This window comes from Varroa jacobsoni, unplaced genomic scaffold (genome assembly GCF_002532875.2).
Source record: "Varroa jacobsoni isolate VJ856 unplaced genomic scaffold, vjacob_1.0 scaffold_1233, whole genome shotgun sequence".
In the NCBI taxonomy this organism is placed as follows: domain Eukaryota; kingdom Metazoa; phylum Arthropoda; class Arachnida; order Mesostigmata; family Varroidae; genus Varroa; species Varroa jacobsoni.
The window spans coordinates 175,566-195,547 of NW_019214135.1; the positions used below are offsets into that span (position 1 = coordinate 175,566).

At 40.3% G+C, this 19,982-nt stretch overlaps 2 long non-coding RNA genes across 3 annotated transcripts; one reads left to right on the forward strand and one right to left on the reverse strand.

Annotated features, from left to right (window-relative positions):
* Positions 1 to 985: 985 nt before the first annotated feature.
* Positions 986 to 2,659, reverse strand: LOC147752478 (uncharacterized). Its single transcript, XR_015313979.1, has 2 exons — positions 2,329 to 2,659; positions 986 to 1,528 (listed from the first exon to the last, which is right to left on the reverse strand). It is a non-coding gene; the product is annotated as an uncharacterized LOC147752478 (long non-coding RNA).
* On the forward strand, positions 1,524 to 9,053 carry LOC111267869 (uncharacterized). Of its 2 annotated transcripts, XR_015313978.1 has the most exons (4): positions 1,524 to 1,856; positions 6,581 to 6,787; positions 7,001 to 7,216; positions 8,787 to 9,053. It is a non-coding gene; the product is annotated as an uncharacterized LOC111267869 (long non-coding RNA). The 2 variants fall into 2 exon arrangements; XR_002684887.2 differs by lacking the exon at positions 8,787 to 9,053 and having other exon boundaries at positions 7,001 to 7,607.
* The last annotated feature ends 10,929 nt before the right edge of the window (positions 9,054 to 19,982 follow it).

The following is a 19,982-nucleotide window of genomic DNA, read 5'->3' on the forward strand; positions in this document are numbered from 1 at the left end:
CTGGCGTTAGCTAGAACTTGGCCGCATTCTAAAGCTGTTGCAGTGTTTTTCTTTAGATTCAAAATCGAGCGCTCTATAGATGAGTGAAATTTGATGTAAAAATTTGCTTCGCTTCATAATTTTATTACGAACACAAATGCTATCTAAGCTCGTAGGAATCGTTGCCGTTTATCGTCAAGATGCATTATTATAAGAGACGGCCCAAAAGAAAATCATTGCGTTTCTTTTGTTCGAAAAATTTTAATGTGTAGGGTTCTCATAATGGTCGACCGTTTACAGGAAAAGCTCAACTATTGTAAAAGTTGAGGCAGACTAACACGTGAGTAGCCGTTATATAGCTAAGCCCGTGGATATCCACCATTAAACAACGTTAAACCATTCAAGGAGAGCTGGCTAGAAAAGACATCTATCTCGGTGTTCGAGTACCATCACGAACGGAGGCAAGAGAATCTGCTCGATCGTATTTTCAAATTGCAAAAATGCAGTAAAACCGAGCCACTTAATCTAAAACGATTGAGTATGGGCCATGAAAAATGGTCGAATACGACAAGAGTACGCAAATTAATAATAATATAATCTGTAACAGATAGTAAGATGTAGTAACAGATGTAAAGATAATCTGTAACAAAGTCTAAATCGAGGCTGAAGAAGTTGATGCTGGTGTTTGGTTGAATCGAGAAGACATCGTATATAACGAGCTGCTTTAATTTCTACCCTACCTAGCCAACGGACCTACAACAGGTCGTTCCAGTGAGGGGACAAACCAACGCTAGACCACAAACATCTTTAGTTGCTCGGCAACAACTGGAGGAAGTTAGGTGGGAAGTTTTAATGTATCCGTCGTATAGCCCAGATCTTGTATCATGTGACGATCACCTACTCTAGTCGCTATAGAACTCAATAAGGAACTAAAGAAATTACTTGTGACAATTTTTCGCCCAGAAACCATAGACGTTTGACAATCATTGACGGGAAAAATAGAAAATCATCGATCAAAATGGCGTTTATTTAGTTTAGTCACATATGGAAATCTGAAAATGTTTCCTTCAATTTGGGCTTCCTTTTTCGTCTTTTTTTGGGTCTATCCTTTTTCGACAGCCAAATATATCTTGTTTTCTTGCAAGCTCGGCAAGAAGAGCTCCTTCTCATGAGTCGATTTCGCCGAGATGTTCGCTGATTTCAGCGAATGAAGCTGACCAGTGTTATTTCAGTCTTTCGTTGTATCAGTCCTAAAATCGGGCGCTGAAGCATGCAGAGGACAGGCGCGTTTTTGTAAACGCGTGAGGAGTGAAGGAAATTCTTGGCTGTCTTCGTAGCATTTGTCAGCGATGCCAATGAAAGCTACTTCACAATATTCCAGCCTTACGAGCATGGTCGCCTACAGTTTCGTAACTTTTATCCTCGCGGCAAATTACTGTTAATGAAGAAACTAGTTGACAGAGATATAACTGCCCGACAGGCCAACCGTCATCTGCGATAGTCTTCGTAGCGTCTCGTTTCCTGTGAAACGAATTTTCGGCAGCAGCAGCTCCCAAGAGAACGAGATTATCGTTAGGCAAACTGCTATGTCCATTTAGATTACACATTTAGAGGATTGGAAGGCCGAGCAAGCTACCGACAGAAACCCCGACTAGATGAAACCACATTCATATCCGTTCGAAAACGAAGTACTTACTATTTTCTGATAGCAAAGTTTACGTCAGAGCTTTTGCTCATAGTAAGGCTAAAAGAATTTGCGCATTATCTCGGAAGGTTCCCGTCATTATGGCACAACGAAGAAAATTTTAGATGTGCTAGATTTTTAGGTGGCGCCTGAAAATCACTGAGAGCCACTGATGATTCGCTATATAACTCAGGTAAACGGTAGACAGACATAAACAAAACATAGACAGTTGGAGGTGTCAACTTAATGTGAATCCGAAATGAATGACTTAAAACATAGATTTCGTTGTAAAGACCCTGCAAGTGTGCGCGATGGTGCGTTGACCATATGCGGTATCACGAATGAAAACGCAGTCTGAAGTTCATCAAAGGTATCAGTTAATATCATAGGGTTCTGCATATCCCAAATGTACATGAACGTATACGAAATCAGGAGGCCTGGATATATATATATATATATAGGACTAGGCCATTGGCTAATCATATTGGGCAGCGGCTGTTATACGTTGTTTGAACTAGCAGCTGTTGTTTACATTTCGACTGTGAGATTCAGTCATTGCTACCAGCCAGACTGCATCCAGGCAGCATTCGCGCACCTATCGTGCGGCTGAGTTTGTGCAATCTGGTGCATAAATTGTCTTGCGTACTTGACGCAACTACTCCTACCTGACTGCGCACAGTCCAGGATTTCCCAATGGTCTAGGCCCTCTTGTGCTTCTGTCTACTGTTGTAGAACGTACCCGACGTTTTTTCGTGGTGACAGTCTGAATCAGGTAATTTTGTCTGCCACTTGCTGTTCGTGCGACGTACGTCTGATCTCCTTTGTCGGTGGAAACTTCTTCTGCTGACACTTGTCTTTGACCGCCAAGGCCCTTTTGTATCCTTTACTTTGACGCCAGCGAACATGTGGAGCATCACCTAACCACTGTCCGTAGCGCCTGCCTACGGCGATCCGGCCCCCAGTTGGTATTACCAACTTGTGGACGATTCGGCCATTAGTCAGAGACTGACAGGTCATTGGTTAGGACTTTTATATTTAACCGTGTTCGAACTAGCAGATATTTATTGAATATATTCTGATTATAACACTCTGTGTATGTATCACTTAAGTAAGAACTAAAATAGCACTCTAAGCAGAATAACATCCGCTTTGTAGTCTTCGTTCCCTGTGGAACCCGAGCTCTGAAGCTCGCCAAAAGCCCGTCCGCGAGGAGCAAAGTGGAACTTGCTTGCGGATAATTCAATACTCGGAAGTATTAAAGTTTAATCAAGGTTACTCTTAAGTGTTACTAATCAGTTATGATGTTTAGCAAAACGCGGTCAGCAGCCCACTGATCAAGTTTTGATTTGCTTGATAAACTTGCCGGTACTATGGGTCAACCTATAAAATATATTGGCACTGTTTTTACATGTGTCCCGATGAAGATAAACAGCATCGAGTGTCCAGATGCATCCGTGTAAGTGGAATTGGGCTGATACAGGCAGCTGCATTATAATTACCTTGCACAATAATCATTGTAGCAGCAAAAAGTACTTCAATAGCTCACCGTTTTTATTTGACGGGCTCGTGTTTAGGTAGGGCGAAATAGTTTAATGGTAATACTAATATTATTATTATAGTTATCCCTTAAGCTCAGAATTAATAGACCTTCACTCTGCTAATTAACGGATTCCAGTGCAATGCGAGCGGTAAGAAAAGGGGAGATTCATTAGATAGGTAATCGTCTGTGTATACGTATTTGTGTACTAATTTTAATGATACGTTGTGGTCTAGATTCGAACTTAGGCATTGACACACTCGGTTCAGGCTGGGATTGCGTCCAATGGAACGCTTTATACCGGCTTTAAAATTTGAAACACAGAGATATTTCGGTGATGTGGCTACAGTGCTCCTTTCTCAGAAGGCACTCGACCATTGAGGGTGCTTTGCTGGGCGGTAGTTCTGTTTAAACTTGATAACCCACTAGGGGGCCTGGGTGGTACCCAACACTAGGACGCCATCGGAAAAATACATTGGCACAAAAAGACACAATCATGGATTGTTACCGAGATTCTAACAGGCTGTTACGAGTTTCTAGTTAGGCGACAGGAGCAGTTAAATAAATAGGCTGACAATTATAAAATATTCGTACAAGGCTTTCTCGCGTAATCATTAGCAGCTTCTATTTCTTTCGCCGCCATAAATGAAAAATTTTTTAAAGACTTATGCTGATATAATTATTTTAATAAAGAAATGTTTTCTATTATAGGAGAATTTCATAAAGCGTCTCTGCACTGTAATCTCTTGAAAATGTTAGGGGTAATTATGTCTATATCCCAAAATGTTTCCAACTAGAGCCCCGCAGAGGTTATTTACATGACTACTCCTTAATATGATAGTTTTTTTGCTGTATAGATTATATTCAAATAAGCTAGTAAGCTGAATGATTGTGACTTTGGACTCCATTTAACAGATTACATCCACTGTACACTTTCTATTTATTTGTGCAGTAAGTCTGCGCATAATTTAGAAACATTCATTGCTCAATTAGAAATTGCTTGTGATGCTCTGTCCGTTACTTTGCACAAGCGTCTTTTGCTTCATAGTGTTCTATTTTCATATATAGTCTGTGATAAAGCTCATATTACGCACACGGCAAATCGTCCGTCCACCATTTTCCAGCAGTTACATTTTGTATTATGATCTATGTGCATAATAGTGTTCTCCTTTTCCCCTTTGCTACCTGTTTTCATAGGCTACCCTTGATCCAGGCCGGTCGATAAAACCGATCGGACAAGCCTAAATGCTTTTTTATTGAGACATAGTTTCTGACCGCATCAAGTGCTTCCATTTTCTTTTGGGTCGATTGATGTAATCATTATTTTTGGTTCTAACCACCTGAGCGCTCCTCGAATTCATCGTTTGTAAAGATCCGTTAGGCTTACGGTGATTACCGCCGCATATACTCGGATGACGTAATTACTTAAGACTAGTCACGGTGTCTCCCTATATTTGAATTAGCTAATACATTCCGACAGTGTTACACTAGAGAACGGGTTGGTTAAGACCATTGGACCATTTACAAAAAATTTCAAAGCCTTTGTTACCGCCATGTTCTTATGGGGATCTCATATCCGCCGCCGCCTAAAGACCTGTCGCAAAGTCTGCGTCTTGCGCCTACGCACAAGAGAGAGCACTTTCACCTCCAGACGGGTCTTTTCATTAATAGAAAATACAGAAGAAGTAGTTTTTTTTAATTGAAATCCGTTTTATTGTGTTTTTAGAGGCGATCACCACAGATTGTTATGGGTCATAACATAATTTGCCCCTAGTTTTGTTAGGGAGGTTTACGGTTTTAGAAATAGGCCTTAATCACAAGCTTCTTCAGACTTGCGGACAGAAATGCCAGTCCTGATTTAATGGACCTTTTAGGTTTTCTCCATAACATTTGCTAGATGCGAAACCCTACGATCAAGCAATCATACCTAAGTTCGTACTCATTGCCAATTTTGATTCATGTATTGTTTTCCTAAGTAAGATTGAGTGTTTTTTTTCTGCTACTGGCTTAATAAAATTGAACAGTCCGGCGTTATGTTTGCTGTTGTGGTGTTATACTCGCCAAGCTTGGCATTGGCAAAACATTGGGTAATGCTTGCGGAGTGAGCCATCTCACGGCTTTTCCACTGGTCGTAATGGCGTTGTTAGGTCCAAGGCTTGGTGAGCTAGTGGCGATACATCTAATTATTATCTTACTAAAAGACTCGATATAGCGCTCTTCGCCTCAAGCTTGATCACAAAAACGGCGGACCAGATAAGGAAACAAACAATTCTCAATAAGCTAGCAACTTGGCCATTTTTTATTTAGCCCCTGCCCACTAAAAGTTTGACCTTGTTAGTACTCGATGAGCCGCATGACCGTCCTTTCGACTCCAGCCTTTTATGCATGAGAATGTCAGCATATATGTCAGTACCTCGTGTTTGCATCAAAAGTGTTAATGCCATTCTGATTGAAAGCTAAACTAAAAGTCGAGTTTCCTTTTAACAAGCTCAAATTCTAACCGACCGTATACAACTTCATTAACGCCGCTATTTCATGAGTGCCATTTCTCTAGTAGATAAAGTCATGGAAAGCAAAAGACGCAGCTTGGACTGCGTGTCAAGGGCATTAGTGAACTCTCAGATCTCTACCTGTAGCCGTGAACTCTATGTCTATCTAACATCGTGTTCAGCTAGTGAAAGCAATGGCTGAGGCCGTCTTCCTGTTATAAAATGGAAAGCTACTCCGAAACAGTCTAATTCTGCCTTCGTATAGGCCTTTCAAAAAATCGTCTTCGCATCGCTTCGTTTCTTACTGTTATCTCAACACAAGATCGCTGACTCCAATATCAGTAGATCTTGTCGCCACTTTACCCTAAGACGCTCCGGAGTGCTTCTTGGCTCTGTCCTTGCTGTCTCGCTGACTTATGGCTTAAGAATTTATGTAGCCAACTGTTTCACCTGTCTTGGTCTAACGCAGCTTGACGAGGCACGCTAGGCGGTATTTTAGACGCCAAATACACTTTCTGTAGTGAGAAGTGTGAACTGGGTCCGAACATTCCAAAAGCCTAAATTTCATCGAGAGGTTCTTATGTTTACCTACAATTTTTTCAATATGCTGAATTATAAGCGGTCGAGATCAGGTGCTCCTTTGTCAAAGGAAGAATTACTATCGCGTCGACAGTGCGAAATTTTGAGATTACCTCTTTGCTTGAAGTTCTTACGAAGCTCATGGAATAGATTAAAAGGGATCACCCATGTATCACGCAACTGGCATAAGAACTAATGGCAAGAACGTTAGCCACAATCACAGAAAGTGCGCGTTATTTTTATTTAAATTCAGTGATCTCATACGGATAATTCTACTAGGTCCTAAAACTACAGTCGGAATTGCGTTTCTAGTTGTCATATCAATGCCTTCGTCCTGGATTTTCGTGATGCCATAATGAACCCAGCCTTGAGAACTGCTTGTTGCTAATATAATATGTGAAACCAGACGGCTTTGCGAGCGATGGCACTACCTGCCGAAAGAGTACCTGCAAACGTTTGACTTGTTGGTTGCGGATCTTAACCCGTGCAGTAGAGGTTCTGTAAAGAAAGAGTCAAAAGGTGGGTTTTTGCGAAGTAATGCCTGCTTCATGTGGCAGCGACACAAATGAGTGCTGTGGGAGTAAGTTTTTATCTTGTTCATCAGCCATTAGGTAGGTGCATGAAGGCGAAGTCTAAATCGGCTTGATAATGCGACAGGTTATGTCTAGTAGATTACTTCTTTATTACAGAAAATAACTTCTTTATGCTTTTTTTTTTTTTTTTTCTATAAAGTTACTGAACAAGATTTGCACTACATCGTTCCGTCTTTCTCCGTGCTGTATTGGTAAAATTTCAATAGAGTCTCCGGACCTGTGAACATGACTTTACCACTCCGGGACGATATAAAGTGGAACCTAAGATATGGAGACATGATTAGAAAGAAAAGCAAAAAAGGCATCTATCCACACTATCTTGTAGGGGGCGCACCGGAGATCCTTCGCTAGCTAAGTAAGTATAGTACACACGTTGCTATACGTGTCCAGCCCATTGAAAGGCAATAAAGTGGCATCGAATGTATGCGTCTGTATATGTGCTCCTCGATGTTATGCGTCGAACATTTGCCTCTAAATTTTGTTAAAGAAATTATTCTTTGATTAAATGCTAAACATTTAAAGTGAATCGCTCAAATAGTGAGTTTGCCTTATTTTAAAATTTGGATTTTTCGGATTTTTCGAAGTTCTGTTTTTTAATTATTAGAGTGTCGGATCGAGCTTCCAACACGTTGACCTCCAAGCTTAAGCTTGAAAAGCGACATACTTTATGCGATGGTGTCAAATCGTTTTGAACTACAGGATATCTATATATTGACTCTGAAAAAATAGCCGTATTCTAGACTATAAAACATCTGCCTTTTTGAAGGAGTAACATTTACTGCTTATATTTGGTCAATAGCAATATTGCCTAACACGATACTCTTTGAACATCTCTCATTCAGCGTACAGTTGTATTTCAAATCAATGCTGAGTATTGTTTTAAACTTAATAATAAATGGTAGAGAATTGGTAGGTAGTTACATATAATATGTCAATAAAAAGAATAGTATTATTAGTTTTCTAGAAAGCTAGTAAGCAAACGCTTAAATTTTTCTTTCTTGGCGGACGCGGAAATAAGAAAAGGCCTGAGAAAAAAACTTGACAGCTACATCAAGAGAAAGAGATTGATCCTAAAAAGGCCGGAAACACACTAATAATTTATACTAAGCAGAAATCATCTAAAGAGAACTCGGATTGAGTCATAACATGAATGTACACCGAAAAACTTAGCTAAGCTGAAATGCTCGTGCATTGCGAGGCTTGGATAGCAAGCTCTTGCTTATTTCCATAGTCAACACATTAACCAACGACTCCTCTGCAAAGCTTTGACACACAGAAAACAGCGCTCAAAAACAACTTTAGACAAACGTTTTTTAAATCTTTACCAAGAGGTATCGTTATTGCAAAAACAATGACCTCTACACTGGTTCCTAATCTTAAATTGATCCGGTTTATATCCTAGCATACTCCCAATGTAGGCCATCTTAGCAAACATTTTTCTCAGTGAGAATATGGGTAGAAGACGTGCTACATAGGAACTCGACGGCTCAACAAATCTGCTTAAAACTGCTAATCAGCCCACGAAATTCCCTAAACCTAAGTAAAACGATATAAAGATGTAGCAACGTTTAAATAATTAATTTTAATTTTAGTTGCGATGTATTGATTTTGATTTTTATATTAACAAGTCGGCTGAGGCCCGTAAAGAAGATTTAGGCTCTTAAGCTCCTGATCAAGTTTTGATCACAAAAATACAGTCACTTAGTCGACCACTAAGCGACACTTTCAATCGACCAGCAGCTGATGCTACATCTGTAAATTCTCACAAGCTAATAGCTCATTATTTGCCCCGTAGGCTTCTTATAGCTTTTTGATTGTTGTTGTTTACGTTGTATGTACGCTTTTTTCAACTGGATAAATCCTCTGTTAGGGAGGAGTCAAAAACATGGGTCGCTTGCGGCACCAATCTTACTCTTGATTTTCAGACTCCTGAGAAGTGTAGTAAATCAACCTAACGAGATAGGATGTTGATACTATGATCAATCTCAGTCATGCTTGCTTCACGAGGCCTGCAAGGGCAAGCCGTCCTCCTCGAAAAGACCGAAAGCTTAACGTAAACCCCGGGAGAATTCGTCAAATGCTTTCATATCCTGTTGTGCGGAATCGCAGAAAGATATATACAAGATAACATAACTGTTCCAGCTAAAAACATACTTCTGTCTAAAAATAGTAATCTAGTTGGAAAATCAATGTATGTACGTATATAACAGAAAAATATAAGCGTAATCTTTACATAGTTAAGTGCACATGAGATGTGATGAAAAAACGAGGCCGAAAGATACTCTGGAAGCAAGAAGGTAAATGTTCAACGTTTCCAACAAATTCGTCGAATAGATAAAAGCACGATTTGCGCTACGTTTAAAGTTATAGGAGGACCAGGAGCAGTTTTGGCCAGAAATATGTTTCAGCAATAATCACTCTCCAAGACAATCCGAGACATTTGAGATGCTTTTTTCTCCATTGTACAGCTCCCCTTTAAAGTAGGAAGTTGGTCCTTGATATGACAACACTGGTTTCGAGATGCTATTGTGAGGGCATTTTGAATTATATGTCGAGTGGCATCAGCAGAAGTTAAGCAATGCGGGACTGGCGATTACAGGTGTCCGTAGCTAGTTCTAACGTGTAGCGGCTTATGGCACAAAGACTCTATATAGATCAAGTTGTTTTAATGGCGTAAATAGAAATGCCAGTTAGCTTAAAAAACCGATGGAAAAATCTTTGCATGATTAACCGCAATTGCCCACGCTTTTCGTTCGTAAAGCCCGCAGTGGCGTGGCTATCCGTGCGTTCGCGAGCACGCTAAAGCTGTTCCTACCCTAGTAATAGATTGTGCTAACGTGATATTTATTTTCCCTACGCGTATATTATGGCTTCCTACACGAGTACGATTGCCGTAAAGAGGCATTCGCCAGGGCAGGAACCTATTGTTGTGTTAAAATACATTTAGGGACCTATGCCGGACAATGACAAGTTATCATAGAACGCTTCCAGGCGACTCCTTAGCTTGGCAACAGATAGCGATTGAGTTGACGCAGTAAAATGAATACAGAATAGAACCTTTTTAAATACGCAGTCAACCGTTATCGAAAGCACGTTAAACAAAAGGTGCACAGACGGGATCATTGGGACGTATTTACTTAGATTTGATGGATGACGATGTTACAATATCCAGACAGTCTCTCACTAGATATACAGTAAAGCAAATTGTAATTTCATCACAAATGAAACGTTTTTTGCTGGTCGTATTTGTTTGTGGAACGTGATTCGCCACAGCGGGTTACGCCATTGACGAAAAGACAGTGTTTCATACCAATGATCCTTGCAAAAATAAAGGGTTTTTTTTTTTATATAAGACCCTTTGTTTTACATGGGGCAGTAAGAAAGTATATCAGAACCATTTCGATTGTAAACCGGTTGAGCGATTTTTTTTGATATACAAAACCCTTAAACTCTGTAAAAAGTCTGATACGCATGATATAAGTTAAGACGCTAATAAACGTAGCGAAATAGTTTGATTTACGTCGTTTACATTTTTAATCTACCATTCTCACTATAAAATGTTTCAGTTTTGTTGCTCAATGAGAACAATTTCCACGTTCTTTATCGCCGCGGTGCCTTAGACTGTTAGGCTTCTCATCGAAGGGGCAAAAAATCGCTGACACAGGTCTCGCCTTTTACATACACAACGTGTATGGTTAAATAAGTGATAAATGAACGCGTGAATTTCAAAGGTTCGTACAAGATTATTGATGGGTTCTTCGTACCCTAAACTTCAGTTCTGCAGAGTCCAGCTTGTACACATTTGTACAGACGTCTTTACTGGCACCCCAATACTGTGCGATCCGCCTTCCACAAAGCCCTAAAAATGGCTTTATTAATTAATTGCTTCTAGAAGCCAGGGCTCGTCTACTGCGTACCGCAGTTATTTCTGATGTTGAAAAACCTAGCTAATAATAGAGAGTCATGCTTTTCCCGAGTCATGCTTGTGATTTTTCCGGCCCGGCAAATCCGGCCCGTTCGGGTTCATCAAAGGGGGCAGTTTTCAGTGGGTGGGCTCAAGTGAAAAGTGCGCCAAGGCGACAGACGCACCTTATCCGTAAAGTAGAAATTGATCTATTATTCCAAGGACAGTCTACGACAAAAGCAAGCTGGTCTAGTTACATGCGTTTGTTATGATACGAACTGCGGTAAGCATATGTAACAATGGAATAGGTTCGCGCTGATTAACGAAGCCAGGTAAATGATGGTGATGTGATTATAGTTTTACTCGATAAATGCGGTCGTTACTTGCTAATTTTAACGCCGTAAATCAAGAGAGACAAGAAAACTTAGAAGGCAACCCTTGTTCTTCACCATAGTTACAAGCGTGGAAAGCAGTCAGACCCATTAACAACGCGGACTAGATCCGACGCGTCACTACAGCTGACGCATTAAATAAGCCCAAATGGATACAAAGGCGTAACGATTCAAGTATGTTTTCAAAGACGGCTTCAGACTAAAGGGACCCACGGGGAACAGTTAAAAGGGAAGACGGCAGACGAATTTTAAGGAAGACAAAAGCAAAGCTCAAGTCTATTCGTACCATCAAGATCGGAAATTGTTTAAATGGTTACGAAAAAGGGCGCTATACGTACACTAAACACGACAAAGATCAAAGGAGCGTAGGGATCTGAATACATGACACGTGTTCAGTTGATACTCCCTTTATTCCCCCGGCTAGTTTGTATGCTTTTCTTGGCTACCAATAGAGAGCCGTCTAAATTACGTTGTAGATTGTACGGATCATTATATAGTATCAATAAAGTTCCCATAGCAAGTAGTCTCGTTGATGATTCTTTTTACAGTTTCTCAGTAAACGCATATTATATACAGTTGTTTTGCGCTTATTTCTATAAGCCACGTTATACTTTTTAGAAGGACAGTGCGAGAATTCCGTTTCTGCATCTGCACTTCTTTATGTACTTGGTCCTGCATCTATTATTCTCACTCAAGGCAGGCTATTAATTAAACTAATAGATATAAAAAAAGGTCAAAACCTGCTAAACATATAACTAAGCAAACAGGCATATATATATGTAACTTAAGTATGCAATTGTGCAGTGTTGCATTTCCGGTCTAAAATGAGTTGCGTCCACCATTTGTCGCTTTGTCTGCCGACCCATTAAAAAATGTATGCGTCTATTATCAGTTTGATACTGAACAGAACTTCCACATTGTATAGGTCCTCGGTTGGAGGCTTCCTTTAAGCTCGGTAGTGAGTCTATATTAAAACGGGCATTAGGGAAAGGTTTTGTGTTGAGCAGCATTGAGTCTACATTTATGGCTTGACTTTAAACGTCGTCTGTACGGAGCTTCCCAGGCTGAATTCACTACCCTGCATGTCTATAGGAAGGTGTACTGTGTACTCTTGGTTTTGAAAACCTTATAGAGCATTAAAACCATACCGGCTCACCTATATGAGACACGATCGCATTGCCATACGTTCATGTCAGTTTCTCACCGATCTGTAAATTGCGGGTCAAAATCCTACGCTGCGCAATACTATAAAGCATCGTAAGGCAGCGTGCTGTTGTCCCGCTGCATGCCAGCTAAATTAATGCTATTGAAAACAAAGGTTGTTAGATTTCGTGTTCTTCTTCATTTATTCTGTATATATAATTCAGTGCGTTGTACTTTTGTTTGCTACTAGAGCTGGATGCCCCCTTGTCTTACACGCTATTAGTACTTTGTAAGAATCACTTTAAGCGAAACGACTTTGCTCTGCACAATCGATAGTCTTTTACCTTTATTTAGATAGTATTGCCCTGATCGGTATAAGGAAAAATGAAAACTCCTATTAAGATGCTGCAGTATAGAATGACTTGGACTCCTGTCGCCATCTGCATGTTCTTGTTCACTTTTCATGTCGGCCGTTTTCCTAATGATCATTCAGATCGTATTCTTCAATTCACCTGTAATGCAGGTGGACTTCGGGGCGACGCTATGGTTGGTTCGATTATATCATAAGGCTACAAGCAGCATGTAGTTGCTGGATCTTCTGACCTTCCAATTTCAGGTTCCTTACGGTCGTACAGCAGGCCGCGCACATAATGAAGTGATGTGAAAATATCCCTCAATTCAATGTTACAGGGCGCAACTAAATAATTGATGAAGTAAGACTTGTAGGTACATTAATAGCTAGTTCATTAAACTTTCTCTCTGAGAGCTGTATCTGCTTATCTTTAATCGCTATATGTTTCAATTAGCTAGCGAGAAATTGAATGAACGACCACGAGTTGACTGCGTTTGCGTTTAATAGCTTTTGCTATAGATTAGCTCCTAGCAAAAGCAGTTTTAAATGTTGCCTCCCAAATTAAATGATAGGATTGTATAAAGTGTAGCTAAATAAAAACTCGAAAAAGCTGCTCAGTCCACCCTTGGCTGTTCCTTCGCATGTACCTACATTGATGGAATGGGTTGGATTTGTTAATCAAAGCTGACCGAGACCACAGTGCCGACATGCTGAACCGCTCTAGCCCAATTCAATTCTCAACCATACCCATCAGATGCCAATGAGACGAAATCGAAACGTTAAGCTATAGATATATTCCGCGAATGCAGACTACTTCATCCCCCTGTCCCTACCTTACAGTCCATGTATGTTAATGCAATTCATCATTTCTATCCTAGCACAATCCTGAAAAAGTTTATTCTTGTCAATTCATGAAAATTCAAACATGACTTTGTTCAATGAAAAACAGCTTTCTTAGTTTCCGATCTGTTTCCGTCTTGGTTTAAGCGGAGTGATTCAACATAGATGGTCATACGGCTTAGTAGAAAGGCACAGCATTATGTTTACCCCTAGTTTTCTTTTGTAACGTGCCTGCTTTCAAGGCCGCTGTGTAATTTAACTTATTCACAACGGCTCTACTTTGAAAGAGTTATTTGCTTAAATGACTGAATTTACGTTCTAGCATTTGTTACTTTGTTCTCTACGATCCGCATCTACTAAAGTGATTATTCCAACCGCCGGCTATAAGCAATATGTAGCGTCATTCCTTGTTCTTGCAGGGCCTTTTACTTGCAAAGATGTACATTCTCACTACGGCTTTGAATTAAGAGAATTGTGTCTGAGAGTCTAAAAGTGTACATTCATTAGTAAAGGTGACAGCAGCTGATATTTGTAATAACAGTAACAGATTAGGGGCATTGTTCTAATTTCTAACCTAATGATGGGTATAATATTAAACATTGTGGAGGCCTTGTTTCTTCACTTGTATTTCAACATCTCGATTCGGTAAAAACAAAGCTTCAGCGACCTAACGCACAGTGCCGGCAGCCACGAAACGGCCAATAGGTAATTATCTTACGCTTTGATTTTAGCTAAAAAAGCTAGAAGAACGAGAACGATCCTGCATAGCTCACCAAGAAACAGTCAATTGGAAAAATGCGATCTCACGCTTTTCCCCAGTATAACCGTAAGTAGGCAGCGGTACTGTTAATCAACCTCCCGAACAACGAAAAAAAGGACTTGACATTTTCAAAAGGCATTGAATGGTTGATATGGTCAACGATTATAATAACTTTTTCCTATTATGATCGTGCAGATATAAAGGAAAAAACGCAAGCACATAGGCTAGCTTCTCTGGCCTGTCGATTGCGACTTGAGGTAAGTACGCAGCGTGCTAGATACTAAAATTAGTATCCTAGCTTTCGACAAACAATAAAAGCGAGCTAGTCAACTCGTGTTAATGTTTTATAGAGTTGGAGACAGAGAGAATTGTCCAATACAGAATATATATATATATATATATATATATATGTTGATGTGGAGAAATTTAACCAGCGCAGCCTCCAGCAAGTTGAAGGGAATAGTCCGGGTGTGCGACACCAAAGTGGCACCGAACAATACTTTGACGATTGAGGACAAGATCTTTCCTATGCCTTCAGCGCGTCTAACGTTACCAGCAAGAGGCCACAAGAGGAATTAAATTAGCTGGTGCTAGCAAGATTTTTCTAGAGCAGAGAATTATGATACACTGGGATATATGCGATGATGACATATCGTACATGTACTGGCAGTCATCTTTGTGAGCCAGTAAAAAACCGAGATTAGCTGTTATTCGTATATATTCTAAAAGTATAGGTAACACCATTAAATCTATTTGTACTTTCATTACGACTACTCAAATGTATGTCTATTATAGGTATCCTAGGACATATTCCCACTACAGAAAAAGCCGAGTTGTAGGCTAGAACTGTGTATGACGTAGACAACTGGTTTTTACCTGCTCAGTTTTTCCACTACGACCGAAACCTCGTAAGTAGAAACGCCGATGCTAAAAGTCTCTTTCCGTAGCGTATCAAGAAAACTTGTCAGTTCAGCATAACATTTTTGTCCCCAAAAACCACACGCACAATTGTAGCATTCCAGCGGTCCTATTTGTCTCGCTAAAGGTATCAGATCGTTAGGAAAGCACAGCTCATCTAAAATGGATCTCTAATAATAGCACGCCTTTAAAACAGAAGCACATCTTAAAAACCTCAAATTGGTCCCAGGTTTTATTTCACGTTTAAGTCTGTTTCTAGACCCCGTAACTTCACCCACATGACTTCGAACTATCGTATTAAAGTCTCTGTGCACGTATACCATGTGAGCACGAAGTCGTGTTTTGTCACAGCTACTCTTGTAAACTGCCAATCACCTTAGAGATCCAACTTTTGTCTCATATCTCTTTTTTCTGCCACGTTAAAAAACCCATACCCGACGAAGAATAGGATAGGCTTCCAGCAACAGAGCCAGCAGCTGGTAAAAGTATAACACAGCTACTGAGCGAAACAAAAACCTCTATCGTAATGGGGCGACTGAGACTGTACATGTCGGCGGCAGCTGCGACAATGCCAGCAGCGTCAAAATTAGCCCATGTCCTCATCCCTCTCTCAACTCGCTATTGCAGCCCACAGGCAATTTTTTCAAGATATTTTCGATAGATAAATGTATTGAATACCCAATGATCTTAGAGAAAGACCGCAGCAATGAAAAACGACGCAAAGCAAGCAGCAGGCTGTAGGCAACCTGTCGTCTGTTCCTTCGGTCGCTCGCCGACGATAGAGCTCATTGTTTGGCTGGAGAATGTGAGAAGCTAGAAATGGTATAAAAGGAGGACGCATTGCATTCAGCTCGGGACAAGGGAATAGACCGACATCCAAGCACGATAAACGTACGCTACTAGGGTCACTGTCACGAGGAGCAAAGCAGTGTAGAAACGATCAGCCGTGCATCTCAGCCAGAAAGATTGTTCTTCACCACTGCCCCTTATCGTCACTCACGCGCAGGCGGGACGTTTACGTCGGTATTCGCGTTGAGCTGCTAGCAGGCCCTTCCGTGCTTGTTTCTATGAATATTCTGTGCCTTTTTTCAGGAATGCCAACCAGGACAGTTGATTAAAAATGCATCGAAAAAATGAAACCACACACGGTACTAACAAAATTCTCTTATCGTATATATGCGCATTCAAAGTTGGCTGCTGTATGAGCGGACGCAACCACCTACGTCAGGGTGGGTATAGTAGACTCCCAAAGATACATGGCTGATCGCGCGAAATGCAATAACTAGACTAGTCCAAACATGTATCAACAATCAACCTCTCCCTCTCTCTCTCCCTCCCTCTCGACATATATATACATATTTTTTTTTAATAAATTTCGAAGTGGAAAGGCTTACAGTTACAACTGAAGTAATATAAATACATAGGCTATTCATGAAATGGGATGTGAACAGACAATTATTGTTAAATGTTCCACGTGATGACGCCATGATACGAATTATGCAAGATCGGGCAAAAAATGCCCTTAATTGGTGAAAAGCTTTTTGGTTATAATTGATTTAATGGCGTAGTTTGTTAGGATCGGTGACAGTCACATTCGACACAGACATGGCGTTTGAATTGTGTAAATATGTTTTTCATTTCGACGCTGAATGCGGCCCCCTTTATTTGGGGTCGTATGCTACATGCTGCTGAGACATGGCATAATTTGTTCTAGGTAGCGTTTTTGCTCATAAATAGGAACTTTACTGCTGGCTGTTTCTTTAACAGTTCCTCAACTGCGACGCAATCAGTACGACACCCGCTGCAGTTGATTTGGGGTCTGTTCGAGTACAGAACGATTACTACGACGCTTTTATCGCCGTTACTCTGCACATTCCCCTTCGCACTTTCCGCTTCATCAAACAAGTCTTCGTAACTGGCAGGTCTCGCAGCTGACATCTTGGACCATTGAACCAATCAAATGATCAGGCTCGAATTGCTTTTCCTTAAGTGATAGATAGATAGTGAGACGCCATTTTAACAATGCATATAACCCTTATTTTCATTACTATGTATACAAAAGGGCGATAACAATTCTTGAGAAAAAAGTAAACACTCAAAACTTGATGTTACAATACTTACAACAACGACTGTAGAAAAATTTTGGACTAGATCGATGTTAATCTTATGCAGATTATTTTCTTGTCATGTATAATTCAGGTCGAAACTTAATTGGTGGGAAATACACAGGCTATAGTTTACTAAATTTGACTGCACCCAATAGGTAAACACCTGGTTACTGTCGAATGAAATTCTAATGCCTAGACAAACATAGCAAGCTCCAGTTCAAACTTTCACAGATTAATAACAAGGAATCGATATTTCACGTACGTAAATTCTACGGGATGCTAAACGATGGATATTAATTTCAAATGAATCATTGGTCCTGGCAAGCCTTTCGTCTTAGTGCCTTGTTCACTTAGAACATAAATTTAGGCAAAGTGTCTTTGTAGTCATACTTTCGTTGAACCGAATGCTGCTTTGATTGCAGCTTTTAAACTCTGCAGTGTTTAGTGTAAGTTGTTTCATTTCATAAAAACAAAAAATTAAAAAAACGATTTTTCAGTAACAGAATCTGACCCATCGACTATAGCATGCTAAACTTTTGTAGAACATTTATCCATAAAAAGCTATGTAAGGCCTATCTGTTATAGACCAATTTTTGATTAGTTTCATTACATCACGAACATAAAACTAGAAGAAACATCGCCTTAGAAATAAAGCCCTAACAAGTGTCCACATAGATAGCTACCTCGTAAACCCGACCAAAATAAATACATTGAAAGCAATTGAATGGATTAACTTATTTAAGTTCGTTTGCAACGAAAGCTAAGGAGAAGCTCCCAACGTTTAGTTATTATTAGCTCCTTCGACAGGCCCGAAACTTCGGTAAGGACATACACCGATAGAGCTTCGTTAATTTTATAAGCTCTATCGGACGTTTTGTAGGTAGTAATAAAAAATTTTGTTGTTTTTTTTTCGACTTGTGCTTAAGAACGAGCTTTAGTTAGCACCAAATGCACATACTGCATATGCAGAAATGAAGGAAAGTTTGCAGAACAGCCAATATAAATAAAAAAGCTATATCAAATGCAGAAAGTTCGGGCTATGTAACATGGGCGATTGTAGAATGGAGTCGGAAAGTCATACAGCGCAGCTACTTCTCTTGTGTCAAGCCGGCTTTAACGACGAGGCACGTTCTTCGTATAAATTTCAGTAGAAAGAGCTTCCGCTACCGTGTTGTATCGTTATATTGCTCGCTGGCTCTTTGATAAGTCATGATGCGTCGAGAAGGGCTGTCGAATTGGCTTCGCGCTATATGATGCCGGTTCCAGTACAACAGTAGCGGTAACCAGACAGATTCGGAATCCAGCTTTTACATGAACCTGAAAATGCTATACGTATGGAACAAGCCAAATGTTTAAGTAATTTTAATATGTCTGCTCTGCTTAAGCTTCGCACCATTCTTCATATACACAACCTTTACTCGCATACCCTCACGAAAACGTACAACAGTCTTCGTCCCGAACCAAAGGCGTTCAAGGAGCCTACGGAGAAAAAGTACGCGTAAATCAAATACTACAGCCGTGGTCGCCTTCGAGGGCCAAACAGCTGCAAGGCAAAAATAGGAACGAGTGACTGGGGGAAGGCAAAACTCGAGTTAAGTTACTAACTTTATGACCTATATGTGTGTTTGCGTATGTATGTGTGGACACTTAAAGCTGGCGAAATATATATTAGTGCGACCGAGCGTACCTGAGCGCGTTAACCATCGGCTAAAACGATGACGAATGGAAGCGGCACTAAAGAAGAAATGTACAAGTGCTGGCTTCTGCTTATGTAGGCTGAAAATGAGCTGCCCCGAGGTAGCTTGGCAGATAGAGATACTGCTAGGACGGCAAAAACGATCTGCAGAAACCTGTTGTGAGCCTAAAGCCATTCCCAATACTTACTAAACTATTCCGCGGTAAACGAAACTTCCGGCTAGTATCGATTCGAAACATTTATTACGTGATGGTACTCATCATATATTTTTTTGGATAGTATTAGCGACTGTAAAAGACAAAATGTGAATGAAACACTCGTGACATCTTGTCGAAGCGATAAATGAAGGCAGCTTCCTTTATCGGCAGGATACCTTGCTTCACAGCATCTCTAGATGAGGCAAAACAAATATTCGTGCTTAGATTTTCTACGTGTATAACGGTTCCATGAAAGATATATTCTAAAGCACGAGTCCAAACCACCAAAGTTTTTATCACTTCGCTTCATCTTACAAAAGGTACGCAAATGGTAACTTTTTTTTCTCTCAGTAACAAATCGAAGAAAACTTACTATGGTTTTACAAATAATTTAGCCGTTTAACACCTTCCGTAGGTAAAAAAAGTTTGTAAAATGCCCTTGTACCATTCGATGCTTGTAATTAATATCCAGTACTAAGCGCTGTATTTGTTACAGCCCTGAGATCTCAGCACTCGTATACCATGTAGACTTGCTGTTGATGTTGCAGCTGACTTACTCATATTTTTCCTTCCGAACGCCGAGCTGAATCTAGTTTAGTGATCACTCGGTTCGATTTTATGCAACCAGGAAACACGCGGCAGTTAGCCATAATACAGAGGTTCGTGGACGAAGAACATTACCACTTTCCTAGCCGGAATGCATCTATTTATGCTGCCGCCGACTAACCTCAATCAAACTGTTGTTTGTGTAGCCTTTTTAATTGTTGCGTAGGTTAGTCGTCGAAGGCTGTCACAATGAAGTCGCCCGTCT